Source organism: Ambystoma mexicanum, chromosome 8 (assembly GCF_040938575.1).
Source record: "Ambystoma mexicanum isolate Mex_15411 chromosome 8, UKY_AmexF1_1, whole genome shotgun sequence".
NCBI classification, from domain to species: Eukaryota; Metazoa; Chordata; class Amphibia; order Caudata; family Ambystomatidae; genus Ambystoma; species Ambystoma mexicanum.
This window is the reverse complement of record NC_090929.1, coordinates 198,095,225-198,118,116: the sequence shown is the minus strand read 5'-3', so window position 1 is coordinate 198,118,116 and position 22,892 is coordinate 198,095,225.

Here is a 22,892-nt window from a genome sequence, read left to right as displayed (position 1 = left end):
CTACCCTTCCCGGGATCAGCCCAGGGGAGAAAACAGGGCCCCGTATCAGCCTGAGCGGGTTTCCCAGTTAGAGCGCCAGGTTCAAAACATGGCGCGGGATCTGGGTCACATACTGAGGGCTCAGCCGAACCCTCAGATCGGCATGCCAGCGCAGAACGCACCCAACTCTGGACCTGGTACTCCAGAACAATGACGGGGGCAGCACCCCGATAACTCACCGGTTCCCAGAGGGAAGGCACAAAGGGAAGGGGGGTGTAAAGCCTTGGAGGAAGCTTCCTTACTCACTTGTAAACAGCCCCTGGAAACCCAGGAACCGGAAACAAAATCTCTTGCCCCTGAAAGTCTGCCTCCTAAGGAGCAGAGGGGGGGTAGGAGAAACAAAAGACCCAAACAGACTCAGTTTGAGGAGGAGGTACAGATCTTCCAATTTGAGGGAGAGGGATCCTCAGAAGATCCTGGGAAAAGGATCTTCTCCTTCAGAGAGGGGGGAACTCCTCCCAAAGAGAAATGGGTCCCTAGGGATGCAAATCCAGACTGGGGAGATGTGGAGACTGAGCTACCGCCGCCCACCATCTCATCCCAGAACCAACAGCAAGAAAATCCCCTGGTTCAAACCCATCCTGGTGACTGCCTCCAAAAAGGGGGGGGCGGCCCGGAACCGGAGCCAGGGGAACCCACAATGGCTCTGATCTCCAGTTGCCAATTTTTTCTTTCAGATTCCCAAGGCTCTCCACAGAATTCCGCCCAAATCTCTTCTCTAGCAATGTCCAAAACCAGAAAGTTAGCCCACCAGTTGTCCAAAAATGTGCATTATCTGTGCCCCCTTGAGGAGAAGAAGGGAAGATACTATGCCCCGGTACAAGTACAGGGGCAGGGAACAATTTTAGCGCTGGTGGACACGGGATCTCAAGCTACCCTTCTGTCCAGAAGGGCCTTTGATGAACTGAATGCAGGAAGGGGAGAGAATTACCAAATTCCTCTCACCTCTCTTCCTGGACAACTCCAGAACTTTGACGGGAAGGAAATTCCCGTCGAGGGGACGGCAGACTTGGACATTAAAATTGGGCGACACAAGTTGAAACACCCGGTCATAGTTGTGACTCCAGAGGGCACCCCTTGTTTACTGGGAAATGACCTCCTGAGGAGGTTGTCACCCTTAATAGATTGCGTAAACAAGGTCCTCTGGACCCAGACGAGCCGACCAATAAAATTAAAACAGAGTGTCAACCATGTTAGTTTAAACGGCACCTGCCACATGGTTGAACAAAAATCTGACCAAGTAGAATTTCACTTCCAGAATAGCCAAATTCCAGACGTGACAGTAATAGCAGTAGGACAACAGACTGGTGATGGGGGGTCCTCTCTATTTCTGAAAATCAACCTTCCTTCCAGTTTAAGGTGGTATTCCACACTGGAAGGAAACACTCTGAGATTCTATACTAATCCACAATCAGAAACTCCCACTCCTATAGTCCAGAAAGATGTGAAATCAGCTCAGAGCCTGGCTGATATTCAGCAAATTGGAGAGCAGTTGTTCATCCCTGTTCAGTTAAATGATGGGAAGGACTCTGTTCTCGCTCGAGTGTGCGTGAACAATGGTAAGAGCTTCACCAGCGAAGCCATGTTTCGCCAACTCCCAAAAGATCCAGCCATTCCCACATTCAAACTGATAGACAAATGGGAAATGGACCTGGAAGCACCTAATTCCAAACAGCTCCTGCCAAGCAGGTGTATGCTCAAAATCTCCATTGGCAACAAGAGCATAGTCCACAATTGTTGGGTCGTGCGAGACGTCCCTGCCGCCTTTTACTTAGGCAGTGACATTCTCAATCGCTTTGCCATTAGTTTGGACCTAATAAACTTCAAAGCTTGGTCCCGGTTAGCGGATAATCCCATGGGCTTTGATGATCCGGAAAAAGCATTTAGGTCAGCTCAATTGCTACCTTATGCAGTTGAAATTCAGATCAAAGAGGAAGTCACCATCCTAGAAAGGACCCGACAATTCTCCCTGGAAGTGAAAGCTAAAAGAGGACAATATCTGCAAAACCCTGATGCTTACATACATCTAAACGCTTCTCTCCAACAGCAAGGGTTGGGGGTAAGCCCAACTCCATTAGTCAACATAGAACATGACACCATTCTAATAGAGGTGGATAACAGCGACTTAAAGAGTATTACTCTAGCCGCAGGCACCATTATTGGAATGGCGGTTGATGACCGACATTTTTCCATAGATTTAGGTAATGAACTGTTAGGGCCAATCCCCAAGGACTGCTTTGGCAGTGATGAAAATACAACACCAGACAGGATTTTTACCCGGCATGGGGGGAACTTCCTGGTGTACACTTCTTGCCCTTATGGTAAGGAAGATGTGACTTGTGACTTCAGGAGGGATGAGGTGATTTTCCAGGTCCATGAGGGCTGCCTTTCCCACCTGAAGCCTCCAGACCAAATCAGCACTCTGACCAGGGACTTCTCCACCCAGCTGGAGGAGGCCGCTGAAATAGCCAAACCAGAAGTCTTTCCAGGCTTCAGGCAGATGGTGGAAGAGAGAGTCAACCTAGCTGATGCCTGTGTGACTCTGGAACAAAAGCAAAAGTTGAAACAAGTTTTCTTGGATTTCCAAGATCTCTTTGCGGTAGACTCATATGACTGTGGCCGCACCGACATCCACACAACAACAATCCCCACGGACCCTGGCATGACTCCAGTGTTTGTGAAGCAATATCGTTTGCCTCTCGCATCCATGGAGTCCCTTACTGAAATAATTAAGAACCTTGAGTCCCGGGGAATAATCCGTCCAGTTCACAGCACCTTCAATAATCCGGTGCTGGGAATATTGAAGCCAAACGGCCAGTGGAGACTCTGAGCCGACCTCATGGAGCTCAACAAACGGGTCCATACTTCCCGATGGCCTCTTCCCTACATTGACAAAGGGCTGGCCCAGATCCAGGGGTCACAGGTATTCACTGCAATAGACCTGACCAATGGATACTGGACTGTGCCTGTCAGTAGGGAGGACCAATACAAACTGGCTTTTACCTTTGGGGGCCAGCAGTTCACATGGACCCGGACTCCCTTCGGATACCTTAACTCCGGTAATGAGTTCAATATTTTCCTACATAAGGCCATGCCCGACCTGGGTGCGAGGGGTAACCTGGCTTATGTAGATGATGTCCTCATCAAAAGTTCATCTGTGGAGGAACACATAGCGGAGATCCGTTATGTTCTGACGCAGTTGAGGGCCGCCGGAGCAAAACTTTCCTTTCAGAAAGCACAGTGGTGTAGAACCCGTGTTAATTTCTTGGGGCATGAGATTACTCCTCAGGGTCTCTGTCCCCAGGAAAAGAAAGTGGAAGCACTTCAGAAACTGAAAGACCCCACAACTCTGCGGGAACTAAGTAGCCTCCTTGGACTGACTAATTACAGCAGAAAGTTCATTGAGGGCTACGCAGAGATCACCAGACCCCTGATTCATCTCCTGAAGGGGGGGTCAAGTGGGAATGGGGTCCAGAACAAGCCGAGGCAGTAAAACAACTCAAAAGAAGCCTCTCACAAGCGCCCTGCCTAGCTTACCCTGTCAGAAACAAGGAGTTCTTCCTGGAGACGGGGTTCTCTAATACGTGCTTGACGGCAGTATTATACCAAAAGCTTGACAAGGTCAATAAAGTAATCTCCTATGCGAGCAAAACTTTATCCTCTGTGGAGGAAAAATTCAACGATTGTGAGAAGGCACTCCTGGCAACGGTGTGGGCATTGAAGAATTACCGCCCGTTTATCCAGGGGGAACACATCATAGTGGAGACTCCACACCAGCCTCTGCAATATCTCCAAAGTGATAGAATCCGGGCCGGAAATGTGAGTAATTCCCGAATTACTTCCTGAATTCTGTCAATGCAAGGCTTTCCTGTGGAGGTCAGATATGGCCAAAACAAGAAGAGTCCCCTCGCGCAAGGTCTGGCTGACTTGCATGATTGTGCCAGAGAAAACTGTCTCGAGGACGAAAGTCTAAAAATCAAGGACAACACGGAGGCATACATTAATTCCCCACACAAAGTCTTTGAAGAAGACAAGTGTGAGGGAATGCCCACTGTCTATGTGGATGGATGCTCTTACCATGTTGACAACAACTGGGAGAAAGAACTGGTGGCCGGCGTAGGGAATGCATGGGTGAAGGAGTCCCCAGAACCCTCCGCTGGATACAAAATTGGTCCCCGAAGTAGTCAGGTGGCAGAATTGATGGCTGTGCATCAGGCCATCCTCACTGCTGTCCAGCATCAACTCCACAAACTGGTCATAATCACAGATTCGGATTATGTACGGAACGGGTTCGTGGAGCAGCTGGTTAATTGGAAAACCAGAGGCATGTTATGTGCTAACAACAAACCCTTGAAACATGGGAAGTTGATCCAAAACATTGATGATCTGGTCACCTCGAATGAGATGACCATCTATTGGAAAAAGATCAAGGGTCATTCCAAAGTAGAGGGACCAGACAAAACTGGAAACGACTTAGCTGATCAGCTGGCCAAAACCGGGGCCATCCAAGGGGATCTAATTGAGATTGAGTCCCTGTTGGGGGAAATCCAGGTCACTGCTATCACTAGGTCCCAGACAAATGCTCACAACGACCTTTCAATTGCACAATGGAGCAAGGAGACCCCTGAGCTGATTTGATTACAGCTCAGAAGGGGGATCCAATAATTGGTAAATTTTACCAGCAACTTGAGGACCCTGAGAACTTTCCCCTGACGGATACCGATTACACTGGGAAAGAGGACCTAAGAGGTTGATGAAATGTCCAAAAATGTTCCGAATCCAAGACGGTTTGCTGGTAAGGAAATCCAAAGCTGGCCACGATCAGTGGGTGGTTCCTACCTCATTCCGAAGCCTGATGTTAAGTCACGCCCATGATGCGGCCACCGCCGGTCATAGGGGGTTTCACACAACATTGGAAATCTTAAGAGAGGTTGCATACTGGCCACACATGGGCCAGGACCTCAACCAATATTTGAAGGGTTGTCTTGTGTGTGCACAATTTCAGCCAACATCCCTCACACATCGTGCGCCTCTCCAAAAGAGGGGGATGACACTGCCATGGTCAGATTTACAAATTGACTTTGTAGGCCCGGTGATTCGCTCTGCTAGGGGGAATAAGTACATGTTGACTGTGACATGCTTGTTTACCAAGTGGGTGGAATGTCTCCCAGCCCCAAATTGCAAGGCAGAAACTGCAGCTGCCCTGATGATTAACCACATCTTTTCCCGTTTCGGTCTACCTCAAAGGATTGAGTCAGACAGGGGTAGCCACTTCACCAGTGAAGTAATGACAAAGATGTGGGAGATACTGGGGGTCAAAAGGAAGTTGCATATTGCTTACCGGCCAGCTTCTTCTGGGGCAGTAGAGAGATATAACCAAACCATTGTGAGCATATTAAAAAAGTTTGTGGCAGATTCTGGGCCAAGTTGGGATATCTGATTACCTCTGATCCTAATGGCCATCAGATCTACCCCTTCATCTGCAACCAAAATGTCACCCTTTGAGTTGATGACTGGGCGCAAGATGGTGCTTCCTCAGCATTTGCTCTACAGGACCCAAGAGCAGACACTAATAAATGCCTCCACAACTCATGAGTATGTGGAGAATTTAAGGAAACACCTTCAACATGCTTTTGCTTATGCTCAGCGGAATCTAGAAAGATCAGCTGATAGTATGAAGACCCACTATGACCTGAAGACTTCCAGGAAGGAATATCAGGTGGGGGACCGGGTCTATCTATACAATTTCCAAAGGAACCAGGCAGAACAGCGAACATTTTTGCCTACATGGAAGGGACCCTTTGAGATTATAGACAAAATCTCCCCTGTGGCCTACAAGATCCGCATCCCCAAAGGCGGTTTGGCAGAGGGGGAAGACAAGTGGGTCCACATAAACCAGTTGAAGTGTTGCCATCCCAGGCACACTCTGCAACAACTGGAGGAATCCTCTGGAATCCTAGAGGGTACTGTCTCAGATTAATTCAGTTCTAACTTAAAATATCCTAAATATCGCCTATCAAATTCTGAGTTTCTCAATGAGGGTGTTTTCGTTGTTGAATGCAAAAAGAAATGTGCATGTTCATATGTTTTGACTATAAATTTATATGCCACCCCACTATATCAATGGTGGGGGAGAAATGTCCATGAATAGGTATTGCCGCTCTCCCTTTGTCGTCCTAGGAGAAAGCAAACCTGTAGACTGGCCAAGTAGGACGATCCGGAGACCGGGAGCAGAGACGCAAGGGGCCCAGAGTACCGCTCAATATTCCCATCAGGACCGGCGAGGAGAACCGATCGATCAGTACCGGATGAAGGAAAAGATGCTGAACTGTGCCATCTATTGGAAGAAGATGAGGAAACATCCCAGGTCTTGCGAATCCCATCAGTGAAACAGAATGGCCATCGCAAGAGGGGGGCTTGTGGGATGTGTTTACCCATGCATCCGAGCCCTACCTCAAAAACTGTGCAGTACTGACATGGAAAACATCATGATGGCCAGAGCTTCCCAGAAAATGCACAGGGAAATGCATAAAGAATAGGCTGCCACCCATTTTGCCGATGTTATGGGCACAGAAGGGCACTGCCTAAAACCACCATTGGACTACCCACACAGTAGTCTGAAACAATTGGGAATGGCAACGCTGACTGCCAAAAGCAACCTAGAATTGTGGGGAACTCATTTTCTTCAATCCCAAAAATGGGTGCAGTACCAGTACTCACCACTATCAGAAAGCCGGCGTTTTAAAACAACACCAGCTTTTTTATGTGTGTAAAACTGAATAGATGAACCCAAAGCATGCCAAAGAAAGACTTACTGAGAGGTGGATCAAATGTAAAGTTATATTCTGAAGTGACTTGAAGGTTTATAACAAGACTGGCTGAGCTGTGGATTTCAGCAGTTTAAGTAAATTTGGACTGAAAGACACTAAAAATCTAAATGTTTAAATTAACTGAGTGACCTACTTTTGAGTGGCACATAGTTGTCACTGTTGAAATGCCATAGTTTTGGACTTAGAATCAGCATTCTAGCTGCATATGTAAACATTGTCTTGACTTAAACTGGGTAACAAAAAGTGACATTTTAGCTGGTGCCTGGCTTAAGGAACTGAATTCTGCCCACCAGCTACCCCCGACAGGAGATGAGACTTGCACAACTGCTGTGTTCCCATGCCTACCTGCCTTTTGCTGCTCCCACCAAAAGGGATATGACACTTCTCTGATTGGATTACCAAGGGACTGCTAGAGGCTAAACATAGGACCCAGGCAGAGGGTTTATGGAAGTGGCCATAAATGGCTTCCTCTTGAACAATGGGCCTTCCAGAGCCCAGGCAGATGGTTTATTGCAGGGGTAATAAAAATGGCTTCCTCTTGGCAGAAACTGGGAGGGGGAGAAACTGGAGACAGAGGCTGAGCTTGAAGAAAGTGGAAAGACTGGTTTCTGTACCATGTGACCTGAAAAAACCACACCCCTGTAGCCAGAATATGGTTTTAGAAAAAGATGAATAACTCATAGTACGGACTTGTCATAATTATTTAAATGATACCATAATTCTTGTGATTTTTCTGCCCACATTTTAAGAGGTTTTTAGAACCGGTGGCATGATCTGGGGGCAAGCTAGCAGTTAAGAGGGTATTACTTAAAAGGTATGCATGTTAAAAATCTGACACTTCATCAAGTAATGTCCATACTCCTTGCGCACATGTGTATAAATTTGGGGTAATGTCCGATATTACGAAACCAGTTAAAAAGTGCAAATGTTGCCATTTCTGAATGCAAGCTCCCAGGAAGAGCAGATTTGGACAGGGTATACCTCCTGTGATATGTGATGGGTGCATGTAATTTTAAACAAATGTGTACCTGTGCAAATATGTCTTTTGGGTCAAAATATAGATTGTGTGTAATTTGACAGGGGTGGGTTCTCTGTGCCATAAACAGACCTCATCATGATGACACTTCATTTCATTCCCCCAATCAAGGGGAAGAGGAGGAAGTGGCCAATGACAAGTGGAGAGGGGCTGGCTAGTGATGCTGCTCACACACACCCACTTTCAAAACACTTAAAAGCAGACAGTCAGGACAGATAGAGACATTCAATTCCATTTGCGGCAACGCGCTCTGCCGGACCATACCACATCCAGAGATCCAGACTTCAAATCCATCAATCTCCAGAATCCAGAGAGGCTAGACCAGCAGAGCAGAGCTGACCCAGACCGCTGCTAGCAGAACCAGAGAGCTGACCCAGATCATTGTGAAGTGCAGAGACCAGACCAGAGTCCAGTCTAAAACCTGACCAGATCCGTGGCGAGGCCCATTCTAATTCAACAATATAGTGTGAGTACCTAGCAGAACTGTGCAGAACCAATCTCTTAGTTAAAATAATATAATTCAATCTATTTTAATCTAAGTAGAACTGCCTCCTAGTCATTTGCAAAGCTGTCACCTGTCATTTCTAGTTGCTAGCTGTCAATTGTCACTTTGAACTTTAAAATTTCAAATCTGAAAAACGACCTTTACCATATCGCTCATATCTCTGTGACCGTTTGTCTTAGAGACTTGCAGTAACTTTCCCCTGAAAGCTGGGAATCGTGGCTTTTTTACGAACCTAGAACCGCATTCCTACCCCCGATACTTTTGCCGCAATCGCGAAAAACGCACTCGCGAATTTGCCGCGATTTGCAAATTTATCCACGTGTGAAAACAGCAGTACTTGCTTTCCTTGCTAAAATTTCATTTGCCTCTTAAGAACCATCCCTGAATCATTGCTAGAGTGAACCTGGACTAATATTAACTAGATACCACTCACCCTGAACCTAAAGAGGGAATTAAAAGCATTTTAGCATATTTTTCACTTCATTGCCAGCACATATAAAAGCATTTTGGGCCTGTGTTTCCAACTTCTGTATTGTAAGCTTGCTGGGGTGAACTGAATTACATTTGATTGCATTTCTGAGAACTGTGTGCTTTCCTTCCATTTCCTTGCATTGCATAAAGGGGGGGAGTGGATTGCCAGAGAAAAGTGATTACATTGTTTTGTTGAAATCATATTGATTATTTTCTGTATTGCATTTTCATTCAACATTACATCCATCTGAACCCTATAAAGCATTCTCTACCACATTATTCTTCTGTCTCTATTTACCAGTGTTGCTGTCTTATCCATCCTATAACCACTCATCATTGATTTTAAAGAAGTGTGCTAGTGCCTGACTATCCATTATTGATTACTGCTCAGATTAACAGGCCGATTCATGGAATAAATGTGCGCCGAAAATCCCGGCGCAGAGGGGCCAATACGTGCGCTGCGCCGAAAATTAGCGAAAAGCGCAGGGAAACCAGCGCACGTCGATTCATGGAAGTCCGTGCGCAAGAAAAGCAGAGGACGTGCGCTGAAAAAGCGCGCGGCGCAGGCCGGCGCACAGGTCAACCAACGTCGTGCGCCACGGCCACTGCGCTATCACTCCGAGCGCAGCGCACAGCTCTAAAGTAGGCGGAACACAGGGTGGGACACTCGGAATGGGGAATAAAATGGGGCACAACACTCGGAATGTGGAAGAATGTGGGCGGCACGGGGAAAGTTTAGGAGGCAAGTGCGCGGAACGCCCACACGCTCGCATACAACACGTATTCATGGAATAGAATAGGGCAAAAAAGCGCACGCTCAAAGCAGCGCACAGGCACAAACAGGCACAAACACGACCGCCACAAGAAAGCAGGCGGTAGCGTCTCTGCGCCTGCAAGAAATGTGCGCTAAAAGGTGCGCCAACAAATAGCACCTATATACAGACATGATCAATGTCCAATACTGTGGCCCTCCAGGACAAATGACGTACAAAGGGGTACCCACAAACACAGACACGCGCTGAGAGAAAAAATAAACGTGTGCGTGTATACCGGGGTGCGCGGGAAGTTGCACACGCGATATGGCCGGGTACGTGGATTTCAGGGGTGCGCGGGAAGTTCCACACGCGATTAGTCAGGGTACGTGGATTGCAGGGGTGCGCGGGAAGTTCCACACGCGATATGGCCGGGTACGTGGATTTCAGGGGTGCGCGGGAAGTTCCACACGCGATTAGTCAGGGTACGTGGATTGCAGGGGTGCGCGGGAAGTTCCACACGCGATATGGCCGGGTACGTGGATTTCAGGGGTGCGCGGGAAGTTCCACACGCGATTAGTCAGGGTACGTGGATTGCAGGGGTGCGCGGGAAGTTGCACACGCGATATGGCCGGGTACGTGGATTTCAGGGGTGCGCGGGAAGTTCCACACGCGATATGGCAGGGTACGTGGATTGCAGGGGTGCGCGGGAAGTTCCACACGCGATATGGCCGGCTACGTGGATTTCAGGGGTGCGCGGGAAGTTCCACACGCGATTAGTCAGGGTACGTGGATTGCAGGGGTGCGCGGGAAGTTGCACACGCGATATGGCCGGGTACGTGGATTTCAGGGGTGCGCGGGAAGTTCCACACGCGATATGGCAGGGTCGTGGATTGCAGGGGTGCGCGGGAAGTTCCACACGCGATATGGCCGGCTACGTGGATTTCAGGGGTGCGCGGGAAGTTCCACACGCGATTAGTCAGGGTACGTGGATTGCAGGGGTGCGCGGGAAGTTGCACACGCGATATGGCCGGGTACGTGGATTTCAGGGGTGCGCGGGAAGTTCCACAAGCGATATGGCAGGGTACGTGGATTGCAGGGGTGCGCGGGAAGTTCCACACGCGATATGGCCGGCTACGTGGATTTCAGGGGTGCGCGGGAAGTTCCACACGCGAATAGTCAGGGTACGTGGATTTCAGGGGTGCGCGGGAAGTTCCACACGCGAATAGTCAGGGTACGTGGATTGCAGGGGTGCGCGGGAAGTTCCACACGCGATTAGTCAGGGTACGTGGATTGCAGGGGTGCGCGGGAAGTTGCACACGCGATATGGCCGGGTACGTGGATTTCAGGGGTGCGCGGGAAGTTCCACACGCGATATGGCCGGGTACGTGGATTCCAGGGGTGCGCGGGAAGTTCCACACGCGATATGGCCGGGTACGTGGATTGCAGGGGTGCGCGGGAAGTTGCACACGCGATATGGCCGGGTACGTGGATTTCAGGGGTGCGCGGGAAGTTCCACACGCGATATGGCAGGGTACGTGGATTGCAGGGGTGCGCGGGAAGTTCCACACGCGATATGGCCGGCTACGTGGATTTCAGGGGTGCGCGGGAAGTTCCACACGTGATTAGTCAGGGTACGTGGATTGCAGGGGTGCGCGGGAAGTTGCACACGCGATATGGCCGGGTACGTGGATTTCAGGGGTGCGCGGGAAGTTCCACACGCGATATGGCAGGGTACGTGGATTGCAGGGGTGCGCGGGAAGTTCCACACGCGATATGGCCGGCTACGTGGATTTCAGGGGTGCGCGGGAAGTTCCACACGCGAATAGTCAGGGTACGTGGATTTCAGGGGTGCGCGGGAAGTTCCACACGCGAATAGTCAGGGTACGTGGATTGCAGGGGTGCGCGGGAAGTTCCACACGCGATTAGTCAGGGTACGTGGATTGCAGGGGTGCGCGGGAAGTTGCACACGCGATATGGCCGGGTACGTGGATTTCAGGGGTGCGCGGGAAGTTCCACACGCTATATGGCCGGGTACGTGGATTCCAGGGGTGCGCGGGAAGTTCCACACGCGATATGGCCGGGTACGTGGATTTCAGGGGTGCGCGGGAAGTTCCACACGCGATATGGCAGGGTACGTGGATTTCAGGGGTGCGCGGGAAGTTCCACACGCGATATGGCCGGCTACGTGGATTTCAGGGGTGCGCGGGAAGTTCCACACGCGATATGGCCGGGTACGTGGATTTCAGGGGTGCGCGGGAAGTTCCACACGCGATATGGCAGGGTACGTGGATTGCAGGGGTGCGCGGGAAGTTCCACACGCGATATGGCAGGGTACGTGGATTTCAGGGGTGCGCGGGAAGTTCCACACGCGATATGGCCGGCTACGTGGATTTCAGGGGTGCGCGGGAAGTTCCACACGCGATATGGCCGGGAACGTGGATTTCGGGGGTGCGCGGGAAGTTCCACACGCGATATGGCAGGGTACGTGGATTGCAGGGGTGCGCGGGAAGTTCCACACGCGATATGGCCGGCTACGTGGATTTCAGGGGTGCGCGGGAAGTTCCACACGCGAATAGTCAGGGTACGTGGATTTCAGGGGTGCGCGGGAAGTTCCACACGCGAATTGGCTGTGTGCTCCCAGGCATTACCTGTACACCCTCCACGGCCCCTGCAGGCAGCACACACCACAGGGAACTACCCTGCACACCTGCTCATGTCTCCCACCACCCCCACCCCCCATCCACCAGGGACACCCTCCACCAGGCCCCCACCCATGTCTCCCACCACCCCCACCCCCCATCCACCAGGGACACCCTCCACCAGGCCCCCATCCATGTCTCCCACCACCCCCACCCCCCACCCCCCAGGGACACCCTCCACCAGGCCCCCACCCATGTCTCCCACCACCCCCACCCCCAGCACTGTGGGGAACCTGCCAGCAGGCCCCCACCCATGTCTCCCACCACCCCCACCCCCAGCACTGTGGGGAACCTGCCAGCAGGCCCCCACCCATGTCTCCCACCACCCCCACCCCCCACCCCACAGGGGCACCCTCCACCAGGCCCCCACCCATGTCTCCCACCACCCCCAGCACTGTGGGGAACCTGCCAGCAGGCCCCCACCCATGTCCCCCTGGCCCCAGGTCCTGACGATACACAATCATGGCAGTAATGGCCAGCATACCCAGCACAAACACCCAGGCAAGGATTGCATGCACCCACATAGTGAATGCAATCACATGACACAACCCCAAAGGCAAGTATGCAAAAGAACACATGTCCGTCACACACACATACACAATGGGTGCAAGTGAATGTCAAAACCCATATCATGACATGTAAGAAACCAAAGAGAAAATAACACAAGTGTAAGATAATATAAAAATGTATTAAAAACAAAAATTAAGTAAACCAATAAAACATACAACTATGTGGCAAAGTAAATAAAAGGTCCATGTCCGAGAACAAAAATGATAAACCAAAAAACAAAGGATTAAAAAATCAATAGAATTTGTCCAAAGCAAAACCATGTAGTAGGAAATCTAAGAAAAACCATTACGTCATGGTGTAAACAATAAGAAAATAAAAAAATGTATCTCCCAAAAAATAACAATATATACAGGAATGTTCCAGGGTCCATGAGCCCAACACCACAAATGAAACCTAATACTAACTAATAAAAAAAATATGTACAAAAAAGTGGCCATTGTCCGAGCGGTCCAAAATAATAAAAATAAATAAAGGAAACCTAGCACTAACTAACTAAAAAACTATATACAAAGGCAGCGGGCTAGTCCTGCGGCTCACTTGGTGATGCTGGCCAGGGCATCCTCGAACTCCATGTCAATGTCCTGGAGGCGGGACTCTGTCCTGGCCCCGAGGTCTCGCAGGGACAACCCCATGTGCTCACCAAAATCCCTGCGAGCCTCCTCGAGGCACTCAGCCCGCCTCAATGCCCGACGCATGGAGATCTCCGCCCTGGCCATGGCGAGCCGCTCCTCTTCCGCCCGCTGCCGCTCCGCACCTATCCGCTGGCCAAACTCCTCCCACACGGAACACACCGCCATGCCAGGGTTGCCCTGCCCTCCGGCCGATGCCTGCCCCTCTGATCTTGATGGCCCTGAGCCATGATGCCTCCCACGTCGAGCCCGCTGCTGCCTCCGACGCCACTGCCTCTGCCAGCACGACGGCATCCAGGCTGATGGTAACCACCGACGCCGTCGTGCACGTGCCCTGCCCAATGATGCCGGCACATCTTCCATCTGCTGGGGTCCACTTGCTGTGTTGTCCACCCCTGCTGGACCTCCGACTCCCAACTGTGGCAGGGATGGGATCCCCACCGAGCTGGCTGCATTGGTCGGGGCAGGTCCACAGGGGGCCATGGTGGCATCTGGGCCGGAAGACGGCAAGGAGAACGACCGGTGGATAGCCTGCACAGAGGAGGAGAGGGCCGTCAGATTGGCCAACACATGCAGGAACCCCCCGAACATGGCCGATCCCAATTGGGCCACGTCGGCACGGTGCACTTCGTGATGACGTGCGTGCTCCTCCCGGGAAGCACGCACGTCATCACGAATCACAGCCGTGCGCATCGCGACCCCAATCAGGACCTGCTCCACGCGGCCAGGGGTTCCCACGGCCGCAGGTGGAGGGGAGTCAGTTGACATGGACATCCCCTCTACCTGCGGACGGGCCTGGGACGGGGCATCCCTGCTGGTGCATGGTGGTGCACTCACAGGGTCAGGGACAGCGACATGCACAGGCACCTCCACGGTGACCTGTGCTGCCTCCTGCCCCTGGCCCTGGACTGCACCACTTGCACCAGCAGGGATGCTCCCACCAGGCCCCATGTGTGCACCAGTGTCGGCCTCCTCCTCCTCTGTGCAAACCACCAACCTGGATGGCTCCTCACCGTCTCCCGCCGTAGCAGGCCCCTGTGGGGGCTCACCCACCCCTTCCGCTGCAGCCGTGGGGGCATCCCCGCCGCCTTGCTCCACAGCGCCGTCTCCGCCCTCTTCTTCACTAGCCGCTGCGTAGAGGGAGACAAAGGACACAAGCATCAGGCTACTGTAAAATGGTCCCCTAGACAGGAAGCAATAGCAGATGAGCACCCCTGTCAAAGTACACTTCCATCATGTCCCTCCACAACACATGGGTCAGTCCAGGCAAAACACACACAGTAACAGGCATGGTGCATGCCATGCACATTTCCATGCATGTCCAATTGACTCTTGAAACATTCAATGATATGTAACTCACATGCATCATGGCTCATGCATATCACATGCACACACTTCACCTCAGTCACATCCATCTGGCCCCAAACACAACGAACACAGGCGAAACAAGGGTAAGTTGGGTGCGTCACTGAATCTGTGCATTGTCACACACATGTGTCATGCATCCATGGCATGCACAAGTCACAGACACGCAGGTCAGGCACACAGACATGGCTACCATATATGTACCTGGCATCAGCACCCATCCTTCACCCCCATCCATGTCCAGGTACAGAGACTGGCACGCTCTCATGTCCTAAATCTGCATAGGGCTCCCCATGCCGCATTTCAACACATGCAACAACCATGTGGGTCACACATCACTGGTCGCACATGCATTACCATGATGTCCCTGCACACATACATGCATACATGGCCCATGGCACACATACAGGCAAGTATCATAGAACCAGCACACCGCAACATGCCCTGTCTCACACAGTAATGCTTGCACACTTACCGCTAAACTCCAGACGGGCCTCCCTCTCAAGGACCTGGGCGTGGAGCGCTGGGCGTACGCGTTCCAGGACCCTCTTCTGGATGGAACTCATGCGGCCCCGGCCCCCCTCCACGAGGCGCCGGGCCTTCACAAGGGTCCTGGACCTCAAGTCCTCCCAGCGCTTCTTGATCTTCTGGACGTTGCGGGTTGCCACCCCCTCCGCGTTGATGGCAACCACACAGTCGGCCCAGATCCTCTCCCGTCCTTCCTTGCTGGCGCGGGACGATCCAAATAGGGCATCATACTGCCCCAGGACATGCTCCACCAGGACACCAACTTCGGTGGCAGTGAAGCTGGTGCCCCTCTGCCCCTCTGGCCTGGGGTTGCCACTGGTGCCAGATGTGGAAGTGCCCGACATGGCAACCCCAGAGGCAGGTGTGGGTGGGCAACTGGGTCCTGGGGCTGGGCTGTGGAGCGATGTAATCCCAGTTGGGAGTCTTCAGTTCCAGCAGGGGTGGACACAGCAACTGGACCCCTGCAGATGGCTGATGTGCAGGCACCAAATGGCAGGGCACGGTGGCAGCAGGCAGGCAGGCAGGCAGCAGCAGATAGCACGTGGGAGGCTGCTCAGGGCACTGGGGGGGCAGTAACTCGGCCTTCTGGGCAGGAGCGTGGTGTTCCGTGTGTTTTCGGGTGGCCAGCTTGATACGGAGTGATTTGGCACGTGAAATTCCTGCACGTCAGCGTGAAATCCGAGGAAAGGCCCTTAGCGCGTAAGTGCGTCAGCACGCATACGCGATTCTATTGGACCAGAGTCCCTCACCGCGTAAGCGCGTCTGACGTGATCCGCACGGGCGTTCCCCACTCAGCACGTGATGACGGAGCACACGTGGAAATACTGCACGTCAGAGTGTCATCGCGTGTAATTGGCCAAAAGTGCGCGTACACGCGATTGGCCTATGTACGTGTATTACATCGCGTGTAATTGGCCAAAAGTGCGCGTACACGCGATTGGCCTATGTACGTGTATTACATCGCGTGTAATTGGCCAAAAGTGCGCGTACACGCGATTGGCCTATGTACGTGTATTTCATCGCGTGTAATTGGCCAAAAGTGCGCGTACACGCCATTGGCCTATGTACGTGTATTTCAGGGGTGCGCTGGCACTTACACACGCAAGTACGTCAGCGCACCTGTATGCCTGCTGCGTGGGAATTTCCACACGCTATTGGAGTGGGAACTAGATTCCAGGGGTGCGAGGGTCACACGCTCGCCTAGAACACGCGCAAGGCATTAATTTGCGCACTTATCAATAAACAAGCCAGATGCCAGGATGAACATACCGTTCCTAGCAGCAGTGGCAGTGGGCTACCAAAGGAGGAGGAGGAGGAGAGTCAGGGCCAGAATATTCACACCCAGAACCAGCCTATTCGGGATGCCTGATGACCAGGTGTATGGGAGGTACAGGTTTCCAGCACACATCATACTGGACCTGGTCAGTGAGTGGGAGGATGACCTCACATCACCCACCCTGTGCTCCCAAGCACTCAGCCCCCTGCAGAAGGTCCTGAATGTACTGCACTTCTTGGCCACTGGATCCTTTCAGCGGACAAGTGCCATAGTGGGTGGTGTGTCTCCCCAGGACTCATGCAGAAAGGCGGACGTGCATCCAGGAATTCTATGGTGTGGCTCAATTCCCCAAAGTGCTTGGTGCAATTGACTGCACACATGTGGCTCTACGTCCACCCAGGGCAACAGAGCACATCTATAGAAACCGCAAGCACTGGCATTCCATCAACGTGCAAGTTGTATGCAATGCCAAGGGAATAATCACATCAGTATATGCCAACTATCCCGGGTCCACCCACGACAGCTTCATCTACAGAATGTCTACCCTATGCCGGGACCTAGAGGCTGGCCAGCATGGAGATACATGGCTGCTTGGTGAGCATGAATGCCACTGCACATGCATGCATGTCAGATACTGGGTCATGACACAACACCACTAATGATACCCATCACCACCTCCGCAGGGGACAGTGCCTACCCTATCAGCCCCCACATGATGACCCCAATCCGGATCCCCACCACGCCACCCAAGGTAAAGTACAACACAGCCCACATTGCAACACGGGGCATAGTGGAGCGCACATTCGGAGTGCTGAAGTCACGCTTTCGCTCCCTTGACCGTTCTGGCGGGCAGCTGTTATATGCTCCCCGAATAGTGTGCAGGATCATAGTGGCAGCATGTGTCCTGCACAACGTTGCAACACGCCGGGGCCTGCCCGTGGACATGGTGGTGCCCCCACATCCACAACCACATGCACGCCCGCTGCGCATGGGAGGGGAAAGGGCACGGGGGGAGGCAGCCCGTACGCAACTGGTGGCCAACTTCTTCACCTAGGAATCACAGTGCTGGCTAGTGCACACTGCTCTGGCACATACCATCTGACAATCAATGATGACACTACCTGACAATGTCACAAAATTACTTGACAATAAACTGTCAGATACACATCAGCCTGAGATTGTTAACATGGAAGTGTCACTATGTGTGCACCCCTACCTACACATACACCAGCAATGCATCACAACGAAAAGACACAACTCCATCAATCAAATATGCATTGCCACAGGCGATTCACTACATGACAACATTGCCATGTCACCCATTCCCTTCACAGTCCCGCCACTGAGGACACCATGTCATGGTATGTGAGAGCAAACAAACTGGCCATCACAACATGACACCGGTGTCACAAATAGCAGTGCCCCAAATGGAACATAGCCGCACTTGAACAGCTAACCGCGCTGGAGCCACTACTACACACCTGTGTAAGAGTAATTTCAATCAAATTACACACCAACCCACCCTGAAGCCCACCCAAACAAGACACAATGCATGTAATCAATGGTAGTCTCATTACCTGATTCTGCTGGTATGTCCTCACCGTCCAGATGTACAGTGATGGCGCCACGCAAAAGTGTCAGTGCACATCTACCGACATGTAGTCTGACTCCAGAGAGTATGCCCGTGTGAATAACTGTGTGAAATACCTGCAAAACATGAGCAACATATGTAAGTAGAGGCACATATCAAACCATCATGCATAGTTAGGTGCAACAACAATGTACACTATGAATGTCTACACAGTATTGACTATGGACTGGCCAACAGCTCATGGGAGTCCAATGTCACCGTGTAATTTGCTGTCACTTGGGCACACCCTTTGCAAGCCCATGGAAACGGAAGCAGGAGGGGTGTGGATGTCTGGTACCCAAGCATCGAAACCAAACTCAGGACAAGCCTGCATGTGCCCAGCCACAATACAGTGTATGCCTGCCCAGGTACACACACAAGGCAACACTATTGAACAAGAAAAAAAAATTGAGAGAAAATGGCCATGAAAGGGCCGGCGGGGGGGGGGGGGCACCTATGAGGTCCGAGGACAGGATGCACGCCACAATCCACCTGTGTGGATCATGGGAAACTAAAACACCCCATAGGCTCGTGGCCCACACGGCTACTCTGTTGTGGGAGATGAGTCGCTATCGCTCTGGCCAGACCCTGCAGCTGACTCAGGAGGTGGGGGAGCTGCCTCAGAAGATGGTGTGACAATGGGAGGCAGCCCACGCAAAGCACGAGTTTGCTCCTCCATGGCTGCAAGCAGGCGGGTCTGGTAGTTCTGGTTCTGGGTTATAATCATGCGGAGGTCCCCATGCAGTAACTTCCGGGATGACCTGACCTCCGCACGAGTTGCCTGCATCTCGGCCGAGAGCGTCCGTGTCAGACGCTCCAGCTGCTCCTCTGTCCTTCTATGGGATGAAGCCTCAAGCTCTAACAGGGTCGACCTGAGGTGATGGAATTCTTCCCTCAGGCCTTCCCTGTGGCGCTGGGACTCCATGGAATGTGATTCCCGCAGAGTCGCCAGTGCCGCCCGCCTGTCCATGTTGGACGCCAACATGTCCTCCCTGTGTGCCTGGCAGATGGACTCTGTAGCCTGCTCCAGTCGCTCCATCAGCCTTTCTGGGGGGACAATGGAAGTGGCCACCCTATCCATGGCCTGTGCAATCATCTCGGATGATGCTGCCTGTTGGGTGGCCATACCGTAGATGGATTGCTCCCAAGCGGTATTGCCAGGTGGCATACGGCCACCACGTTGACGGGCACCACACCTGCCTGGGGCAAGGCGGACTGCGCCTTGCTGTGCCGGCAAGGCCTCAGGCTGCAGGACTGCATTCCCTCTCTGATCTGCAGCCCCAGGAACAGGATCAGAGATTGTGTGGTGTGGCCCTGCATCCGTAACCACCGGAGGCTGAGCTGCCGACACTGACATCCCCATTGAGGGCAATGGCCCGGCTGCAGGTGGGTCGGACAGAGGAGATTCTCTCCCAAGAACACTCACCTCCGACTGCACATAGGTGTCATCCTCCGAGTCTACACCTGAATACTGCTCGGGGGAGGAACCCCCAGAGACACCCCTCGACAGCACGACCTGCAGCACTTGTGGGTTTTCACCCACAAACACACCACGTCCCTCACTTGTGGAAGGTCGGCCCGGGTTGCCCTCCTGGGACGGCTCAACCACCACATCCCCAGCATCAACAAGTGCTTCGTCCCCTGCAAAGACATGAAAGAGAAAAATGGAAACAGGCATTAGCACCATGGCATGCAACAAGGGCTGATGAACAACAGAGGCAGTAGTTCTACGACACATGTCCCACATGACTGGGAGACCTCCTATGCATTCACCATCACTGGGTCTGTAGGGGAGGCTCAGGGCATACAATGTACAGATTGGAGAGCAACGCCTGCTCACCATGCTGCCTAGCACTGCCATCACACATTGGCCGGTGATTGCCATGTCAAAGGCACATGCCATCACACACATGGCATGTGACATAGCCACCAAGTGAAGAGGGAGAGGAGGGCAACTTTTTTGGATTTCAACCACTCTGGTCCTGACATTGCATCATCACATCAATAAGTTAACATGTTGTACATGGATCTGCTAGTCCAAATTGGCCACGATGCACAGTGCCTTGTCTACATCAACAAAATGCAGTAAACAATGAGATTCCACCTCCCCATCACCTGTAAAGGAATCATATAGCATTCGTGAAGCACCGGTCCAGAAATGTATGAAGGTACAGCGGAGCACTGAGGGGTGGTGGGGCAGAAGGGGATGCCAGTCAACAATCCTACTGGTGCTGGTGTCATTCATGTCACGCAAGTGCAGGGGTGGGTGGCACAATGAAGTGCAAGGGGAAGTGGCGGCTGGAAGTGCTGTACAAGGTAAGTAGGACTTAACGTCAAGGGCAGATTGTGTTAGGCGCAGACAAGTGCTGGGGGGGTGGCCTATAGGGGTACAGAGACAATCATGCAGTGCTGTGGGCTCGGAGGGGACAGGGGAGGTACACACTGCATCTGGCTCGGCAAGGTCCTTGCAGATTTCTATGTGTCCTGCAGAGTTGTCACATGCCGCAGATATGTGCCCTTCGATTGGGGATCTCATCTTGGTGAAAAGGGTGAGGCGCTATTGCCTTTGGAGCATGTGGCAGGCCAGTTTGCCAGAGGATGAGCATGATGCAGGACATTCCCTCTCTGCCACCCGGCACCTGTGGTTTGGGTTCACAAGATACGAGTCATGCCAGGACTCTGAATTGGCATGGGGCTTCAGACAGGTGGTCATGACCGTGGCAAAGACATCCAGTGTACCTGACATAGAGTGGAGCATGGAGTGGGCCCTGTCAGGATGGGAGTGAGCCTAAGGGGGAGCTGGATGGGGGGGAGATTTTGGCAGCATAAGCCTCGACTGACACACACTTCATGGGTTGGAATACCAAGAAGGTGTGTGACAGTGGTGAGGGTGGCTTTGCCTGTGGGGTGGTGAGGGTGAGCTGGGAGGAGAGGAGAATGTGATCACTCCAGGAGAGAGGAGTGCAGAGATGGACGGAGAGGGGAAAGTCAGATGAGATCAGAGCATCAAGAGTGTGCCCTGCAGAATGAGTAGGGACAGACGGGAGTCTAGAGGGTGAGAGGGAGTTGCTGAGGTCACAGAAAGGTCACGTGGGGGGGTCAACAAGCATGCAGGTGGATGCGTACAGCACCAAGGAAGAGGATTTCTGTGTCTGGGGACATGAGTGAGGAGGAGAGGTGAGGACACTCAGAAAGGAAGTAGTACATTTGACCAGTTTTCCCAGACACAGTACGCACAGTTTGTGAATGTCAAGGTGTGGTAGAGAGAGACGTCACACAAGCCATTCCAGAGTGGAGTAGGTCTAAGTAGGAGTGACAGTGGCAGGAATACCCTCAGGGAAGCCAAGGGCACACCCCCCCTGCACAGTAGTGGCGGGCCAAGGAGAGGGTCTCCTGAACATCAGGTAGGAGTGTGTGAAGGATGCAGACAGAGCTGGCCGTCAGACATGTTTCCATGAGACCAAGGATGTCAAGGTGCATAACCTCATGTAAGTGACAGATATCGGAGGAATGCCTGATGCAGCCGCAGTGAAAGGAGTGTAATTGTGGAGGAGGTTGACAGCCTTGTAGGACTTACGGGGAGTGCTAGAGATCAGAGGTGCAGCATGTGTAGGAGTTGGAGTGGGAGGCGGAGAAGGATCATGGGAGGGTGCAGGGAGGCAGTGCAGGATTGATGAGGAGAGAGGAGGGGGGACAGCAGGAGAGGAAAGGAAGTTGATGAGATGTGGGTAGCATTTCTCAAGGAGAATGAGGTTGGCCTAAGGGCCTTGGACTGAGATGCTCCCATTACCATGCACATCAATTGTGGCCTCTGAGGATTGGAAGGAGGCCAGGAGTACACCCCAACGGGTCCCACCATTGATGGTGGAAGAGGAGCAAGGAGAGAGGACAGGGACCATGTGAAGGGTCTATGGGACAGGCAAAGGCATGTATGAGCAGATGTCAGTGAGAGTTAGCTTTGAGTAGGCTCAGATGCACTTGTCAGCAATAGGGTGGGTCGCATTGGAGGGCAGGGTGCCCTCATTTGACTGTTAGCAAGCAGGTGTCGTGAGTAGGGCACGATGGTCTGAACTGTAGAAGTCAGGGAAGATAGACCATGAAGAGCAGCATGGAGTGTGAGGGAATGGGGCTCGAAACCAGACGGTACCAAAGCACACAGGTAGGAGGTGGATGTCAAGGCAACATCCACAGTATGACAGCATGTTGGTTGGCATTTATATACAGAGGACGCATTAGCATGTGGTATCATTGCATGTCAGGCATGTGAAGATGAAACTTGAATGGCTGGGGGAAAGTATAGGAATGGTATGTAAGACATCAGATGAATAGACAGGGGAGTATGAGCAACAATGTAGTGACAAAATGACAATTCAAGGGCAACTTCCATGGTGTAGGGCCATATGTGCACTGTTGCCAGTAGGGATAGTGCTGTGGGCAGATGGTGTTGCACTGAACATACTGGATGAGGCACATGGGTGCCACTATCAACTCTGCCACACACCCCCTTGACAGGCACCCAACATGAATGCTTCACACACACACCATGCACATGGATAATA